Source organism: Chrysochloris asiatica, unplaced genomic scaffold (assembly GCF_000296735.1).
Source record: "Chrysochloris asiatica unplaced genomic scaffold, ChrAsi1.0 scaffold00122, whole genome shotgun sequence".
NCBI lineage: Eukaryota > Metazoa > Chordata > Mammalia > Afrosoricida > Chrysochloridae > Chrysochloris > Chrysochloris asiatica.
The window spans coordinates 3,849,922-3,864,996 of NW_006408640.1; the positions used below are offsets into that span (position 1 = coordinate 3,849,922).

Consider the following 15,075-nt stretch of genomic DNA (forward strand, 5'->3'; position numbering starts at 1 on the left):
GTGTAGGGGACGGGTTTCTGGGATATACCCTTTGGGTGGTTGATGATGCATGGAGGGGATTCGAACCATGGCAGTGAGATGATATACGATGGAATGAATGTAAATCTAAAGTTCTCCCATGTAAACTATCATATAATTCACAATAAAATATTTTTTTTAAAAAAGATCATTTTTAACTAAATTAAAATGTAAATCAGAATTAATTTCCTCCAAAAAAAACAGCATTGTACATAGTGATTAGATTCTTAGATTAGCTAAAAAAAATTCTACCTAACTCAAAACTTCTTCCCATAAATTTAAAATATTAGTAATTTGACAAATCAAGTCAAAACAGAAAGATTCTTACTCTGTTTTCTTGAAGGCTGGTATTTAAGGAAAAATATTTATTCATTACTTAGTCAGTACTTACTTACCAAGTACCTGCTGTGTCTGTCCCTGTTGCTGTGAGCTGACCATTCATAAAGTGAAACTTTGCATGGTCCAGTGCAAATCACACAGAGAGGTTGTAAAGGCCCTTGAGCATACATGGTGTTGTTAAGTGTCATCAAGTCGGTTCTGACTCATAGTCACCCTGTATAAGGTTCCCAAGGAGCAGCTGGTGACTTTGTGGTTAGAACTGCCGACTTTGTGGTTCAAACCAACTTTGTGATCCAGTGCTTATCCCACAGCACCACACCAGGACTCAGAGCATATGTAGCAGGTGTGAGTTCTGAGAAACTTGTTTGCCCTGAGACCTGTGGAACTGCATGGAAAGCAGACGAATGCCCTACACACATGAGCCTGGAGCCTGCCATGGCCTGAGGCCTGGTCAGCAGAGAACGTAGTTAGAGGAGCTGGAGAGGCAGGAACGGAGTCCTGGTAAGGAATTTGGGCTCCACTTAAGGAGTGGGAAGCATCTGGAGGATTTTAAGCCAGGGTGTGATGTCCAATTCCCATTGTAGAAGGCTACGTGACCACCCTGGGAGGAGGTAAGGAGGAGTCCAGAGTAGATGAACATCACTGGCTCATTCTGTGACCAGGGGAAAGGGTATGAGCAGTGACTGGAGACAAGCAAGCAGTCAGGTATGGAGAGAAAATGGACTGGACTGGACAGTGGATGGCATGGGGGGTGAGCAGATGAAGGTGGCGAAAGGGAGGGAAAGTCAGGAGTTTTGGAAAAGTAGAAATGGAACGTTGGCTGGACTGTTAACCACTATCTGAAACTCAGTAGAGGGGTTTGGCCTGACAATAAGGATTTAAGAGGAAAGGCTAACACTAGGATGGGCTCTTGAGGAATGTCAGCCTTTAAGGAGATCCAAGAGGACCAGTGTCCTGGTGTTGAGAAATAATAAGAGTGCTTCAAGGAAGAAAGATAATCTGCTTGGCCAAGCGCTGCTGAGGACATGCATAGAGTGACTACAGATTGTGTGCTCTAAATCACATGCTGACTCAACAGAAGAGGCTCAAGGTCTTTGTGAGACAGATGCCAGAGGGAAGTGTGCCACCAGGTAAATGGGCCATGAGGAAATGGGAGCAGTGAGTGTGATATCCTGGAAGAGTTTGCTTATTAAGGACCAAAGAGAAATAGGACAGCGGCTATTTCAGAGGGGAATTCACTTCATTCATTGTATCCCCCCAAAATATGTAATAAATTGTTACCTCTATGCTCGTGGATAATCCTTTTGGGGAATGAATTCTCTTTGTTATGTTAATAAGATTATTGTGGGGTATATCTTGAGTTGATCTATTTTGAGATATAAAGAGATTGAAAGCAAGCTCGCAAGCAGAAATGGGGTAAGACAGATGCCAAGATAAATGTAGATCTCCAGGGAATCAAGAGACAGAAGCTGAGAAGGACGAGAAATGCTTCCTCTAGAACTGACACCCTGAATTAGACTTCTAGCCTCATAAACTGTGAGACAAAAATTGTATGTTTGTGAAAGCCATGCACCTGAGATATTTTTGTTATAGCAGCATTCGTTAAGTAAGACGTTCATCATCTAAACAAGTGCAGTGGCGCAAACAAGACTGGCAAGATCCATGCCCTCAGAACTTCTATTGGGGAAGACAAATTTCAAATGGTTTGAGCACCATGATAAAAGCCTTCCTCTGGGGCATAAATCCTGAAGGGGGAGAGAGTGGCTCAGAAGGCAAGATTAATGACTTGGACATGGTCTAGAAAGGGACAAATTGACAGAACCCAGAGCCCGATGAGGGGACTGGCCTTGATGGGAGAAGAAACTCTCTAGGCTGTGGGCAAAGGAATACACAGAGTCACTGTACCAAAAGGAAATGGTTGATGTTCAATCGTTTCAAGAGGTAGCATTAGCCATTGTAGTTGTTGTGTAGTGCTGTCTAGTCAGTTCCAACCCATAGCTATCCTGTATATAGTTTCCAAGGAGCAGCTGGTAAACTTGAACCACCAACCTTGCAGTTAAAACAGCTTTGCAGTCTGGCGCATTAATCCACAGCACCACACCAGGACCCTTAGAGAGATGCAAATCAAACAACACTGAGATATTATCTCACACCGGCATTAACAGTAAAGTTCATAAAAACAGAAAACAACAAATTCTGGAGAGGGTGTGGAGAAACTGGGACCCTCCTACATTGTTGGTGGACCTGCAAAATGGTCCAAACATTCTGGAAAATAGTATGGCACTTCCTCAGCAAGTTGGAAATAGAAATACCTTATTATCCAGCAATCCTTCTACTTGGTATGTAACCACAAGAAATTGAAGGAATTGACAAAGAACAAGGCAACAGGAATTGATGGAATAAAAATCAAAATCTTTCAAGAAAGTTGAGGCAGCACTGGAGGCACTCACTCATGTATGCCAAGAAATTTGGAAGCCAACTATCTGACCAACTGATTGGAAGAGATCTGAATCTGTGCCCATTGCAAAGAGAGGTGACCCAACAGAATGTGGAAATCATCGGACAATATCTCTCATCCCATGGAAGTGAAGTTTTACTAACGGTAATACAGAAACAGCTGCAAGCATACATTGACAGAGAACTTCCAGGGGTTCAAGCTGGATTGAAAAGACATGGAGTGAGGGATATCATTGCTGATGCCTGATGGATCTTAGCTGGAAGCACAGAATATCAGAAAGATGTTTACATGTGCTTTATTAACTATGCAAAGCCTTTTGATTGTATGGATCATGACAAGCTGTGGACAACATTTCAAAGTATGAGTATTAATGAGCACTTAATTGTGCTCCTGAGGAATCTGTACCTGGACCAAGAGGCAGTTGTTCAAATAAAACATGGGAACACTGAAATGTTTAAAATTAAGAAAGGTGTGCGATAAGGTTGTGTCCTCTCACCATACTTATTCAGTCTGTATGCTGAGCAAATAATCTGTGAAGCTGGGTTATATAAAGAAAAACATGGCATCAGGTTTGGAGGAAGACTCGTTAACAACCTGCGATATGCAGATGATACAACCTTGCTTGCTGAAAGTGAAGAGGACTTAAAATACTTACTGATGAAGATCAAAGATCAAAGCCTTCGGGTATGAGTTGCATCTCAGTGTAAAGAAAACAAAACTCCTCACCACTGGACCAATAAACAACATTCTTATCAATGGAGAAAAGATTGAAGTTGTCAAGGACTTCATTCTTCTTGGATCAACGATCAACAGTTAAGGAAGCAGGAGTCAAGAGATCAGATGACATATTGAATTGGATAAATCTGCACAAGACCTTTTTAAAGTGTTGAAGAGCAAAGATGTCAGCTTGAGGACTAGGGCGTACCTGACCCAAACCATGGTATTTTCAGTAATCTCATATGCATGCAAAAGCTGGACAGTGAATAAGGAAGACCATAGAAGAATTGATGCTTTTGAGTTATGGTGTTGGAGGAGAATATTGAAAGTGCCATGGTCTGCCAAAAAAAACCAACAGATCTGTGTTGGAAGAAGTGTAGCCAGAGTGCGCCTTGGAAGCCAGGATGGCCAAACTTCATCTCATATTTGGGACATATTGTCAGGAGGGACCAGTCGCTGGAGAAGGAAATCATGTTTGGTAAGGTGGAGGGTCAGAGAAAAAGAGGAAGACCCCCAGTGAAATGGATTGGTAAAGTGGCAGTATCAATGGGCTCAAATGTGGCAACCATAGTGGTTGGCCCAGGATCAGACAGTGTTTTGTTCTGTTGTGCAAGAGTCAGTACCGACTTGATGGCACCTAACAACAACAACAACAAATGGCTAATGGGAGTTCTGGTTTGGCATTGTGGGTTAATGTACCAGACTGCAAAGCCATTTGAACTGCAAAGTTGGCGGTTCAAGCTCACCAGCTGCTCCTAGGAAACCCAATGCAGGGTCGCTATAGGTTGGAACCGACTCAAGGGCGTTTAAAAATAACAATGGCTAATGATCGTGAACATTTCTTCATATATTTGTTGGCTACCTGGATGTTTTCTCTGATGAAGTGTTTGTTCATGCCCTGTGCCCACTTTTTTATTTGGTTGTTGGTCTTTTTCTTATATAGGTATTGTAGATTTTTATAAATTTTAGATATTAGTCCCTTATTGAATATGTCATTGCAAAAAAAAAAAAAAAACAACACAACCCAGTCTGTGGGTTCCCTTTTTATTTGTTTGGATAAATCTGTTGATGTACTTAAGTTTCTAATTTTTAGTATGCCCCAGTCATCTATTCTGTCATCTTCTGATTGTGCATTTTTTATAATGTTTGACAGTGTGTGTATGCTATGTGTTAGAGTCCTTAAGTTTGTCCCTACATTTTCATTGATGATCTTTATAGTTCTAGGTTTTACTCTTAGGTCTTTAATTCATGTTGAGTTCATTTTTTTTATCTGGTGTGAGATATGGATCTTGTTTCATCCTTCTGCAAATGGATTTCCAGTTTTGCCAGCATCTTTTGTTAAAGAGGTTACCTCTTCCCCATTTAATATGCTTTGACCCTTTGTCAAAGATTGGTTGACTGTATCTGGATGGATTTACCTCTGGGTTCTCAGTTCTGTTCCACTGATGTATGTGTCTTTTGTTGAACCAGTACCAGACTGGTACTGTTTTGACCACTGTGGCTGTGTAGTAATTTTTGAATTCAGGGAGTGAGAAGCCTCCTACTTTGTTTTGCTTCTTAAGCAGTGGTTTGCTTATCTGATGTCTCTTTCCTCTCCATATAAAATTCATGATTGCTTTTTCCATCTCTTTAAAGACTGATGTTAGAATCTGGATTGTAATTATGTTATATCTATAGATTGCTTTGGTTAGTATTAACATTTTCATAATATTAAGGCTTCCTAGTGGTTACGAATCGGGCTGCGAACCTTAACGTCAGCCGTTCGAAACTACCAGCCGCTCCGCGGGAGAAAGATGAGGCTTTCTACTCCCGTAAAGATTTACACCCTCGGAAACCCTGTACAGGGTCGCTATGGGTCGGAACCGACTTGATGGCACTTAACAACAACAACAACAACATCCATGAATGTAGTATATTTTCCCATATTTATAAGTGTGTTTTGGTTTCTCATAGTAGTGTTTTCTAGTTTTCTTTGTATAAGTCTTTTGTTTCTCTAGTTAGATTTATTCCTAAACATTTTATCTTTTGGGTGGCTGTTTTAAATGGTATTGCTTTCCTAATTTCCTTTTCAGAGCTGTCTTTCTTAATATAGAAGAATCCAACTGATTTTTGTATATTGATCTTATATACTTCCATTTTGTTGTATCCTTCAATGAGTTCCAATAATTTTCTTGCTTAGTTTTTAAGATTTTCTATGTATAAGATCTTACCGTCTACAAATATAGAGTTTTACATTTTGTTTGTCAATTTAGATGCCTTTAATTTCAAAGGAGCTCTGGTAGCATAGCGGTTACGAATCAGGCTGCGAACCACAAGGTCAGCGGTTCGAAACTACCAGCTGTTCCGTGGGAGAAAGATGAGGCTTTCTGCTCTCGTAAAGATTTACAGCCTCAGAAACCCTGTACAGGGTCGCTATGAGTCAGAACCGACTCCACGGCATATAACAACAACTACAACAACAATTTCCTTATCTTGTCTTATACTTCTGGCTAAGACTTCCAACCCAATATTGAAAAAGAGTGGGGTTAAAAGGCATCCTTGTCTAGTTCTTGTTTGCAAAGGGAATACTTTCATTGTCTCACCATTGAGAGTAATTCTGGCTGTTGGATTTGTATATATGCTCTTAATTATGTTGAGGAATTTCCCTTCAGTTCCTACTTTGTTGCGTGTTTTTATCAAGAATGGGTGTTGGATTTTGTCAAATGCCTTTTCTACATCAGTCAATATAATCATGTGGTTGTTTTCCTTTATTATTTATATGTTGGATTAAGTTGATTGCTTTTCTAATATTGAACCATCCTTGCATTCCTGGAATAAATCATACTTGGTCATGATGTATAATTTTTTTGACACTTGTTGAATTCTATTGGCTAAAATTTTGTTGAGAACTTTTGCATCTATTTTCATGAGGGATATTGGTCTATACTTTTATTTCTTAGTGATGTCCTTACCTGGTTTTGGTATGAGGGTTATGCTTGTTTCATAAAATGTGTTTGGAAGTTTTCCATCCTTTTCTATATTCTAGAATAGTTTGAGTAGAATTGGTAACAGCTCTTCTCTGAATGTTTGGTAAAATTCACCAGTGAAACCATCTGTGTCTGGACTTTTTTTGGCTGGGTGTTTTTTGATGACCTAATCAATTTCTTCTCTTTTTATAGGTCTGTTCAAGTTTTCTATTTCACTCGTGTTTTTCTAAAAATATATCCAATTCCTCAAGATTTAAAAAAATTTGTTGGAATACAACTTTTTATCATTTTGTTATTACCCTTTTTATTTCCATTTGTTCTGTTGTGACATCACCCACATGGTTTCTTTTTTTTAATAAATGTTTATTATGAATTGAGTGATAGTTACATGGGATAGCATCAGCTTTACATTCATTCTATTGTATTTCATTTCATTGCAATGATTTCAATCCCCTTCATGCATCATTCAACAGCATTTGCTTCCAATCCCTGTTGTGTGTGTGTGTGTGTGTGTGTGTGTGTGTGTGTGTGTGTGTTTGTTTTTTTCATACATACAACGAAGCACTTAGGAATATATAACCATTCAGACAACCAAAGGGCATACCCTGCATGCTTGTCCTCTGGCCACCAGCACACAGTCCCTCTCACTCCTTGAATCTAGAGTCCCCAGCCACTCTATCTCTCCATGTCATTGTCTCTGCCTCCATCTCTGGCATCACTGCTTCGCTGGATAGGGTCCTACACTCTGCTCTTCTCCCTTGATGGTCCCAGGGTCCTCCACTCTTGGGCTACAGAATCAACCACTCCCTTCCTTTTGTTACACAACGTCTACCTTTACATTCGCAACATTCACAATCAGTCCTGTTAGCAGTTATTCACTATTGAACCACAAGAGCCTTATCCCCATCTCCTTTCACCAGTCCCATCTAGAGAGGTTGGAAACCATTCAGTGAAGATTCTACCTTCCCCCGCACCCTCTGAAACTAAGTTCCCTTTTGAAAACTTGTAGCCAGTCACTTCATGCCTTTGTTTGTTGCCCCCCCTGTTTTGGGTAGCCGGTGTCTAAGTTGCCCATCCCCGTCAACCCTGTGTACAGAAGGGGTGGGAACGATCCTTGTTGTAAAGATTTGTTCCCTCTTTTAAGCTACTACATCTATAAGTATAGGTCAAGTTCATCAAATTGTAGCAGATTACACTCTTTTTCCTCCTTTTTCTTCCTCTAGTTGAGTTCTGATCATCAGCCATTGAAGCTAGGTCAAATGGGTACTGTCTGCAAGTATGGGCATTCTTGTGCATCTCTCCTCATTTCACATCAGCTGGATGCCCCTCTCTCCCCTCTAGTCCTCTGTGATTAAGTTCCTGTCCATGGACTCAGGAGTCCCCAGGTCATGCTATACTGCTGGCCACCCAGGTCGAGATCCAGGTTGACAGGAATCTGTTGAACATGGTCAGACTTAGCTCACACCTTCATTGCTGTTTTTCCCCCACTTCTCCTTATGGGTAGACCAGTGTGGTTGCTAGCAAGATTACATGCCTGCTCATGTATTCCCTTTCAGTTTCAGTCTTGGAAGGGGGTTTGCCCTGAGGGGACTTGATTACTTGCCTTGATGGCTCCCCAGTGAACAACTTGCATGTTCTTGTAGTAATCAATTGGACTGCCTTCATTGTTTATTATTTTTCCTGTTGGTCTTTCTTTCAAGAAGTATCTTCTATTCCTCTAGCTGCTCCAGGCGGGTCTGCTTGTCTTTTCAAGTGGAAATTTCCCACCTCAGAAGATTCTGTATGGGGACCAGGATTCCACCTATGATCTTACGCAGTGCAAAGGCTCCACAGGAAGCCTCTTTCACTGGGCACACCCATATAGTTTTTTATGTGTGTTATTTGCATCTTCTCCCTCTTTTCTTTTGTTTGTTTTGCCAATGGTTTGTCAGTTTTATTAATCCTTACAAAGAGCCAGCTTCTTGTCTTGTTGATTTTTTCTGTTGTTTTTCTGTTTTGTATTTCATTTATTTTTGTTCTAATCTTTATTATTTTTTTGCTTCTAGTGACTAGAGGTTTACTTTGATGGTGTTTTTTTCTAATTGTTAGAGCTGTTGTGTTAATGTGTTGGTTTGGCTTCTTTCTTCTTTATGGATATGTGCATTTATTACTATAAATTGCCCACTCAGCACTACTTTTGCTGTGTCCCAAAAGCTTTGGTATATTGTGTTTTCGTTCTCATTTGTTTCTAGAATTTTTTATTTCATTTTTTATTTGTTCTATTACCCAATAGCTTTTAAGCATGGTGTTATTCAGTTTCCATGCATTTGATTTTGTTCCCTTGCTCTTCCTGTTGTTCATTTCTAATTTTATAGCATTGGGATCTGAGAAGATGCTTTGTAATATTTTGCTGTTTTTTACCTTATTGAGACTTACTTTGTAGCCTAACACATGGTCTTTTCTGGAAAATTTTCCATGTGCAGTAGAAAAGAATGTGTATTGTGCTGTTAGTTATTGGGTTGAATTCTCTGTGTAAATCCATAAGGTCAAGTTGATTGATTATGTTGTTTAGTTTCTCTGTATCTTTGAGTTCTTTCTGGTTGCTCTGTCCTTTTTTGAAAGTGGTGTGTTAAAATCTCCTACTATTTTTCTAGAGTTGTCTGTTTCTTTCTTCATTTTCATTAGGGTTTGATTTATGTATTTTGAGGCTCTTTTATTGGGAGCATATTTATTATAGTTATGTCCTCTTGTTCAGTTGACCCTTGTTAATCATGAGATAATGTTATTCTTTGTCTCTTATGCTGGTTTTTGCCTTAAAGTTTATTTGTCAGAGATTAAGATTGCTACTCCTGCTCCTTTATGATTCTCAATCACTTTAGGATTGGATGTGTTTAGTAGACCATTCTCAAGAGGGGAGGGGTGTGTACCAGGCTTACTTACAGCATAAGATCCAAAGAGGGGACTGTGGGTAAAAAGAGGTCCTTTTTCCTGGGAAAGCATAGTCTCAATATGTGACCAGGTGTACTGGGGTTTAGAGAGATCACTATGGCCAGGCAAGTTGACCTAGGAGGGCTGTACCAAAACATGGAGGGATAACTATGGACCCTGGATACCTTGAGGCACTTTGTGCCACATGACCATGTACCCAAAGACATGGGTGTAGGGACAATGCAGTTTTTATGCTGTGTTCACAATAAATGATTCAGACCTCTTAAGGGCTGGTGGCTTTAGTGTAAAGCCAAGCATTTCTCATGAAGTGTTTAATATTTAAAATGAGAACCTCTGATGATATAAGAAAAGTGAGAAATGTATAGATTCCAGCTGAGAGAAAAATCTAGGTCTTAGGTTACAGGCTGTCTGAGGTTGGGTTCTCTAGAGAAGCAAAACCAACAAAACTTATAAATGATTTAACTCAAAGAAATGGCTAACACAGTTGTAGAAGCTAACAAGTCCATGGGTCAGACATTAGTTTGGAGCCATCTAACTTCTACAGGGGCTGATAAATCCAAGATTGGTAGGAGAGAAGAAAGCTGCTGGCTTATGGGCTACAGAAGCTGATAAATCCCAAGGTCAGCAGGCAGTATTGCAAACAGCTGGCTTCTAAGAACTGGATGTCAGATGATGAAAGCTGGACACAGGATCCATGATGAGCAAAAAACTAATGCAAATATACAAGGAAGAAATACTCATAACAATTATAATCCTCATCTCTGCAACTGGTCACATGATCTTAGCTGGTATTTGAAATTACCTTCTTCCACCACCCATTCCATATTCCCTTTGTGCTCAGCAAATACTTCAGCTGGTTTTGGTTCTTTGCCTGGTGGGATGGCCTAAACTTTCATTCATGTCAGAATTGGGTTGCTATAGTTTTCCATTGACTTTAATCACAAGGCATAGTTGTACTAAGACACATCCTAAGGAATTACCTATTTTCCAGATGTACTGTTCTTTACCTACATTATATAATATCAATCTGATTTCCCCTTGGTTATTAGGATCAACCACACCAGCCAGTACTCCCTTCTTCACCTGTTGATCCATAGACATGAAGAGCCCAAGTAGCTGGGTGGTAGTCTTAACTTTTAGTTCAGTGAATTTAGTATTGAGTCTCTAGGTAGAAATATTCCTCCTTTTGGAACTAAGATCTCCAGATCCACAAAGCAGAGGGTCACAAGGGCAGAAAGCTATAAATTTGTGTATGGATCAGTAGCAGAAATAGTGACTGGTGCCACTCCCATTTCCACACTTTGCTTCCTGGACCAGTGAGTCCTGGCTTTTGGAGAAACAGTACCATATTTTAGAGCTCATACAGCCCCCAACAATACAAGGTATTGCCACCTAGGTGACACCATAATTGTGTCTTTTTTTTTTAAATCAGAATAAAGATACTTTATAATATAAATAACAGAAAAACAAAATTCTCAGCTTATTTGACCAAAATATTTCTTAACCGCTGCTGGTCAATACAGTACCAAGGAACGTCCATGTAATTTTTATCAAATGTATTTATCAAAAAGAAGTTGCTTCTCTACAAACAAATACTGTTACTCTAATAGCATGTAACAAATTAGTTTGCCTAAAAAACAAAAGGGGTCAAACTGAAGACCTGCTCTGTAAACCTTAACTCTATTCACAATAAAAAGTTTCACACACAAAAAAAAGAATGATCAACATTAGCCAGCCCTCTAACTGAAAACTCAAACCTATAAATCTACCTATCTGAAGACCTAGCCTTAGTTTGGATTCATCTTCACTAAGGCTGGAAAATAATTAAGAATAAAACTAAAATTTATCTGTGAAAGTAATGAAAATGATTTGGTTTTCTCTTTGCTGGACCTATGTTTCTCACTCATACAGCATATAACCTCTTCCTGCAGTCTGCGGCATGTATAGCTGCAGATTACTTTAGTTGCTGAAGTATCACAGTCTTTAGAACATCTGCTTCTTGTAGTGTCAGGCTTTCATCTGTTAGCTCCTTGTTTGGAAAGGATGTCATAAGAATAAAGTCAAGAGTTGCAAATTCAGGAGGAGACTGTATAATGAAGTCTCGGACATCCAGGATCCTGTGGGTATTTTTATTGAATCTTTGTATTAAATGACTCCCATCTGCTAACTTGATTTGAATTTTTGTTGTTGGCACCGAATCAAGAGTAAGGTCAACTGCATATTGACTTATCCTCCTCTTCTGGAGACGAAGGTGTACAACTAACTATTTCTGGTGTAAGGCTTCTGAGTTTCTGCCCTTCTCCACTAAAAGCCCTGAATCTCAATCTGGGTTTGATGTATTCTTGATCCTCCATATCCAAACTCACTTGGCTGCCATGAACCAGTCACTGAAGCTTCAGCGGAATTTCTCCTCTCTTAACAGACTCCAAACACTGAGCATTTGTTGGGTCATTGTAAGGTCTCAATTCTCCATCATCTAAACTGAAACCATTGCTCCACCATTTAAGCAAAATCTGAACATTGTACAGCTGATTTTCTCCATAGATGTATTCAGACCGCTTATAAAAGGAATTACCCAATCTGTATCCTCCACCTGTAAATGACTTAGATTTCTCATCACCTGAAGCTCAGTGGCTTCAGTCAGAGGGACTGCTCCATGTTCCTTTGTCTCTTTGAAAATTTCATTTACAGTTTCCCCAGTTGAGGGTCGAACTATATATAATCCACTGTACTCGTGTTCACTTGGATAGAAACTATGCGGTGGTGTTTGTGGGTTTATAAAGGCTGCAGCTTTAGGTCCATCCATCCTCGAGGATTTGCCTTTCATTTCATTTTCGTGTAATCCCGCTAAAGCCACCTGTAAGTATCACGAGCTCAGGGGCTACGGCACGGAAGACCGTCGCTCCAGCTCTCCGGGCCCTGCGCTGCTGCTCTCCGCTATCGTCCGCCAGCTGCAGCCCGTAATTGTGTCTTTAGAAAGCCATTCCATCATTCTATTAAGTCAGCTGCTTAAGAATTATGGGGAACATACAAAGACCAGTGAAATCCATGAGCCTGGCCTCACGCTTCTTTTGTAGTGAAGTCAATCCCTTGATCTGAAGTGATGCTGTATGAGATACTTCGAAGGTGGATAAAGCATTCTGTAAGTCCATGGATAGTAGTTTTGGCAGAAGTATTATACACAGGAAAGGCAAATACATTTCCAGAGTGTTCCAGTAAGAAAAAACCTCTGCCCTTTCCATGTTGGAAGTGATCCAGTGTAATCAACCTGCCACCAGGTTGCTGGCTGATCACCTCTAGGACAGATTCCATATCTTGGACCCAGTGTTTGTCTCTGCTGCTGGCAGATTGGTCACAGAATAGTAGCCATAGCCAAGAGGCCTTAGTGAGTGGAAGTCTATGTTGCAAATACATTTTAAACAACTTGGACCTCACCAAATGAAATACACAGAAATCAAATTGACTACATCTGTGGGAAGAGATGGTGGAAAAGCTCCATATCATCAACCAAAACAAGGCCAGGGGCAGACTATGGAACAGACCATCAATTGATCATATGCATGTTCAGGCTGAAGATAAAATTAAAACAAGTTTGTGAAAGCCAAAATATAACCTTAAGCATATCCCACCTGAATTTAGACATCACCTCAAGAACAGGTTTGATATATTAGACACTATTGGCAGAAGAACAGAAGAGTTGTGGAATGACATCAAGAACATCATACATGAAGAAAGAAAGAATAGAAAGACCAAAATGAATGTCAGAAGAGATTTTGAAACTTGCTGTTCAGAAGCTAAGCAATTAAAAGAGCTGAACAGAAAATTTCAGAGGACAAGTCAAGAAGACAAAGTTTAAGTATTATAATGAAATGTGCAAAGACCTGAAGTTAGAAAACCAAAAGGAAGGAACACACTCAGCATTTTTCATCCTGAAAGAACTGAAGAAAAAAATTAAAGCCTTTAATGGTAATATTGAAGGATTCTGTGAGCAAAATTTTGAATGATACAGAAAGCATCAAAAGAAGATAGAAGTAATATACAAAGTCACTCTACCAAAAAAAAAAAATGGCCAATGTTCATGCATTTCAAGAGGTAGCATATGATCAAGAGCCAAAGGTACTGAAGGAAGAAGTCCCCAGAGCATAATAGGCATTAGCAAAGAACAAAACTCTGGGAATTGATGGAATACAAATAGAAATCTTTCAACAAACTGATAAAGCACTGGAGGCACTCACTTATCAATGCCAAGAAATTTGGAAGACAGCTGCCTGGCCAACTGATTGGAAGAGGTCCATATTTACACCCATTCCAAAGAGGTGATCTAATGGAATGCAGAAACCATTGTACAATATCACACGCAAGTATAATTTTGCTAAAGATAAATTTTAAATGGCTGCAATGGTACATTGACAGGGAACTGCCAGAGGTTCAAGCTGGATTCAGACGAGGACATGGAACAAGGGATATCACTGCTAACATCAGGTGAATCTTGGCTGAAAATAGAGAATACCAGAAAGATGTTTGTTGTTGTTGTTAAGTGCCGTCAAGTTGATTCCGACCCATAGTGACCCTGTATAGGGTTTCCAAGGAGCAGCTGGTGAGCTTGAACCGCCGACCTTGCAGTTCAAATGGCTTTGCAGCCTGGCGCGTTAACCCACAGCGCCACACCAGGACTCAGAAAGATGTTTACCTGTGCTTAATTGCCTATACCATGGCTTTGAACTGTATGGATCATGACAAGCTATGGATAGAATTGTGAAGAACGGGTATTCCAGACCACTTAATTGTGCCCATGAGGAACCTGTACATACACCAAGAGGCATTCCTTCTGATAAAACAAAGGGACATTGAATGTTTTAAAATTAAGAATTTTGTGCACTGCATTCAATCTGAATGCTGAGCAAATAACCCAAGAATCTGGATTAAATGAAGAAGAACATGGCATCAAGATGGGAGGAATAGTTGAGATATGCAGATGATACACCCTTGCTTGTTAAAAGTAAAGAGGACTTAAAATACTTACTGATGAAGAACAAAGACCACAGCCTTCAGTATGGGTTGCACCTCAATGTAAAGAAAACAAATGTCCTCACCACTGGAACAATAAATATTGTGATAAATCGAGAACAATTGAAATCAACACTCATGGAAGCCGCAGTCAAGAAATCAAACTACATATTACGTTAGGTAAGTCTGCTGCACAAGACCTCTTTAAAGTGTTCAAAGGTAAAGATACCAATTTGAGAACTGAGGTGTTCATGGCCTAAGCCATAGTATTTGCAGTAACCTCATGTGCATGTAAAAGTTGGACAATGAGGGAGAACAAACCAGATGACAGAACGGGTTGGAAGCTCCAACAACAACAACACAGAATACCCGACCAAGCAGGCTCAGGGGATGGTCCCAGGACTCTGAACCACATATAAAGGAATATTTAGAAAGTTGGAAGGCTCACAGCTGGGGGAATTTGTGGCAGAAGCAAGAAATCTATTGCTTTCTATTCTGGGACACTTGGCTGCTCTAGGAGCCACCATCTTGGGTGAGACCACGCGGGGGAAGGAGCGGAGCAGCCACAGACGCCTGGCAGGACTCCTGAGATAAAGGTGTGGACATTCTTTTCTTTTGGTATCTGTTCATTGGTCCCTTGCT

At 40.0% G+C, this 15,075-nt stretch overlaps 1 protein-coding gene and 1 pseudogene across 1 annotated transcript in view; one reads left to right on the forward strand and one right to left on the reverse strand.

Annotated features, from left to right (window-relative positions):
• IMPA2 (inositol(myo)-1(or 4)-monophosphatase 2) overlaps positions 1 to 15,075 on the forward strand; it is a 114,503-nt gene that overhangs the window by 90,405 nt on the left and 9,023 nt on the right. The window lies entirely within an intron of this gene.
• On the reverse strand, positions 11,381 to 12,415 carry LOC102829734 (annotated as a pseudogene).